Source organism: Coffea arabica, chromosome 3e (assembly GCF_036785885.1).
Source record: "Coffea arabica cultivar ET-39 chromosome 3e, Coffea Arabica ET-39 HiFi, whole genome shotgun sequence".
Taxonomy (NCBI): Eukaryota; Viridiplantae; Streptophyta; class Magnoliopsida; order Gentianales; family Rubiaceae; genus Coffea; species Coffea arabica.
In genome coordinates this window covers 17,823,626-17,827,558 of record NC_092315.1, presented here as the reverse complement: position 1 = coordinate 17,827,558, position 3,933 = coordinate 17,823,626, and the positions used below count along the sequence as shown (strand labels likewise).

Here is a 3,933-nt window from a genome sequence, read left to right as displayed (position 1 = left end):
CTCAATTCGAGCAGTGATTAACAGGCATACCTTAATCATCGACACAGTAAGGAGGGATTGATTGTCATCGCTTGTTTGGCAGTTATAACCTATTTATTAATAAATAATTGGAATTGCCTTTGCATCGATGATCAATTAGGTGAACCATTGTTAAAATTAGACCTTTAATTATTATTAATCTAATTTTAGTAAATTGTTATTTAATTCTTAGTTAGCTATTTTTTTTATTTGAACTTCTTTGGTTGTTATCATTTATACAAAAACACCCCCTTGTTACTGTGAATTTTAAAAGAAACAATTACTCCCAATCCATGTGGATTTGACCCTGCTTATCACTATCTACAGAATTAGCTTTTGTTTAAGCAAGTTATTATTATTACACAGGCTCGACAACCTGTTAATTTTTGGCGCCGTTGCCGGGGACTGGTGTCAGTTATTTGTTTCTTTTTAAGTTCATTTTTGTTCTAATTTTCTAGTGCTTTTCGAGTGTATGCCTCGTTCTTCTCGTACAGGTGAATTAATTTTCGACTCTGAGGTAGAGAAAACTGCGCGTAGATCAAGTAAAGACACCAGACAACTCAGAGAAGAACACTCCAGTGCTGCATCTCAGAGACTTGAGCCAGAAGTTGAACCAGCAGATTCGTTTGGTGACACTTCGAGTAACTCAGATCAAGAAGAAGTCACTATGGCGGATACACGAACACTAAGGGAGTTGGCTGCTCCTAATTTAAATCAGCAACCTTTATGCATTATTTTTCCAAGTTTGAATGATAACACTTCTTTTAAACTAAAATCTGGTCTAATTCATCTCTTGCCATCTTTCTATGGTCTACCAGGTGAGGAGTCCTTCAAGAATTTGCAAGAGTTCAACGTCATTTGCAACAGCATGAAGCCCCCGGATATTACAGAAGAGCAGATAAAAATGAGGGCATTCCCCTTCTCCTTGAAGGACTCTGCAAAAGACTGGTTGTACTACCTACCACCAGGTAGCATTATCGCGTGGGACCAATTGAAGAAAAAGTTCTTGGACAAATATTGTCCCACGTTTTGAGCTACAAATCTAAGAAAGGAGATCTGTGGTATCAAGCAGCACCCAAGGGAGTCGCTTTATGATTACTGAGAGCGATTCAAGAAGTTGTGCATCAAATGCCCCCAACACCAAATAAATGAGCAGTTGCTCATAAAATATTTTTACGAGGGGCTACTTTTCAGAGACAGTAGTATAATTGATGTTGCGAGTGGAGGGGCACTGGTGAACAAGACCCCTTGAGCAGCGTGGGAACTAATTGAGGGAATGACTGAAAATTCGCTACAGTTTGGTACAAGAGAGGATGTCCCAACATGCAAGGTAAATGAGGTAGAGACATCTTTTATCTAATAGCAGTTGATTGAGTTAACATTGTTTGTTAGGCAATTGGCTGTAGGAAATGCATCTCAGGCTAAGGTGTGTGGGATTTGCACTGTTATGGGTCATTCTACAGAGATGTGCCCAATGATCCAAGAAGAAAGTGTGAAGCAAGTGAATATGGCTGGTCACGCGCCCGCGCCAAGACAGCTATAAGACTCATACTCAAATACGTACAATCTGGGTTGGAGAGATCATCCTAACTTCAATTATGGAGAAAATAGGCAGTCGAATTTTACACCAAATAGGCAGCAAGGGTACCAATAGCAGTACCAACCTTGCCTGCCACCACCTCATTCAAACTCAAGTCCGTCTATAAAGTAGTGGCAATCAACCGCTTAGAATCTCAAGTTTATAAAAAATTGCCATCTCAACCTGAATTGAACCTGAAAAATGTAAGCGCAATGACCTTAAGGAGCAGGAAGGAAATTCAGTGATTTGAACTCGTGACTCCAAAGGACAAGGGCGAAGAGAAGATTGAGAAAGAGCTTGAGGCAGAGAGCACAAGCAGCAAAAATTCAGTGGTACTCCCTAACCCGATCATAGATGTTAAAATTATTCCTCCTCCATTTCCTAGCAAGTTGGAGAAATTGAAGAAGTAGGACAAGGAAAAAAAGATCCTAGAGGTGTTTCGTAAGATAGAGATCAATATTCCCTTATTAGACGCAATCAAACAAGTGCCAAAGTATGAAAATTTTTTGAGAGATTTGTGCGTCAATCGAAGAAGGCTAAGGGGAGATAAAAGAGTTATCATGGGGGAGAATGTGTCAGCGGTTCTACAAAAGAAACTCCCACCGAAATGTGAGGATTCAGGTATGTTCACTATCCCCTGTAGGATAGGCAACACTTTAATTAGGAAGGTCATGCTGGACTTAGGGGTATCGATTAATGTAATATCTAAATCTATTTATGTTTCTCTGAACCTAAATCAATTAAAAGAAACTGAAATAATAATTTAGTTAGCTGACCGAACCAATGCATACCCTGATGGGTTGGTTGAGGATGTGTTGGTCAAAATTAATGATTTGATATTTTCAATTGACTTTTATGTAGTTGACATGGATGATGATCATTTCCCTGACCCCACACCTTTGCTACTAGGTAGACCTTTGCTACTAGGTAGACCTTTTTTGAGTACAGCATAGACAAAAATTGATGTTAATAAGGTTACTTTGTCCATGAAATTTGATGGAGAAATAGTCAATTTTAATATTTTTGATACAATGGAACATCCTGTTAACTCTCACTCTGTGTTTGCTATTCATGCTATTAATTCCTCTGTGCAAGAATTTTCTGAGTTTACATGTAGGGATAAATTCAAAGTTGCTGCAAACAAGTATCAAGGGATAAAAGCAATTTATAAAGTGAAAAAGAATAGAAAATTAAGAAAGAAAACTGACACTCAATGGCTATTTGGATCCCGAAAGAGGGTCATCGATTACAAGAAAAATTGAATTACATCCAGATTGAAAAGTGGTATTTAACGTCTAGCCAAAGACATTAAAGAAAGGCGCTCACTCATTGGGAGGCAACCCAATTTCTTTTAATTGTTTATTCAGTTTTGTTTGATAGTTTAAATATGTTTTCCTTGAATTTGACTGATTTCTGGATTCGATATTCATTTCTGATGACTCATAGGTATCTCTCTGACATGACGTGCCTGCGTCATGTCGTATGGAGAGCTCATGGTCAGAAGGGTTTTCACCCTCATGACGCGTCCACGTCATATCGTATGGAGAGCTCATGGTTAGAAGGGTTCTTACCTTCTTGACGTGCCCACGTCATGTTCGCGGGAAAGTTAAGTATTCAAAACTCAAGAACAATTTTCGATTATTTGTTGATCTCTAAATTTTAATTTAAAAATAAGTTTTGTTAATAATAATATAGAAAAAAAACTAAAAAAATTAAAAATAATAAAAAACAAAAAGAAATTTTTTTTTTCGTTTAAGCGTAGCTTGGATTTCCAAATTTCAAATTTTTAATCTTGGAAAAAAAAAACGTATTTCTTTTTTACTTTTTTCTTTCTTTCTTTCCTTTTTCTTTTTTTCTGTCCTTTCTTCCTTTCTTCCGCTTTTCTTTCTTTCTTCTTCCTCGATCCCTTCTTCCCTTTGTCCGCCGCCATCTCCTCTCCTCATCACCAGCGCGCCGCCGCCTCTGCTTACTCACCACTTGTGCGGCCACTTCACGCTAGCCACTGGCTCGCCGTTGTTTCTGCCAGCAAGCCAGAGTCCATCAACCAACGCCGCTACGCCTTCTCAGCATGCCGACCACCACCGCAGCAACGCGACTGTCATCAGTCGCGCCAACCATTGATTCTCCATTCGAACACCAGTGGAGGGACATTTGTTAAAATTTTGGGTGGACAGAGTTTTGCATTTGCTGGTTGAATTGAGTTGAGATGTCTCAAAACTTGGCCACGTACTTCCATTACATCGGTTTCACTCCACTGTTCCCTCCTATCCCTTAGCCATTCGACAGAGAAGTTTCGTTGTCTTCTTCGCTTTACTTGCTTTCTACTCTCCATTGGG

At 39.0% G+C, this 3,933-nt stretch overlaps 1 non-coding gene across 1 annotated transcript; it reads right to left on the bottom strand.

Moving 5' to 3' along the window:
• Window positions 1–1,057: 1,057 nt before the first annotated feature.
• LOC113736151 (small nucleolar RNA R71) lies at window positions 1,058–1,164 on the bottom strand. The gene has a single exon (XR_003459641.1). It is a non-coding gene; the product is annotated as a small nucleolar RNA R71 (small nucleolar RNA).
• Window positions 1,165–3,933: the final 2,769 nt, after the last annotated feature.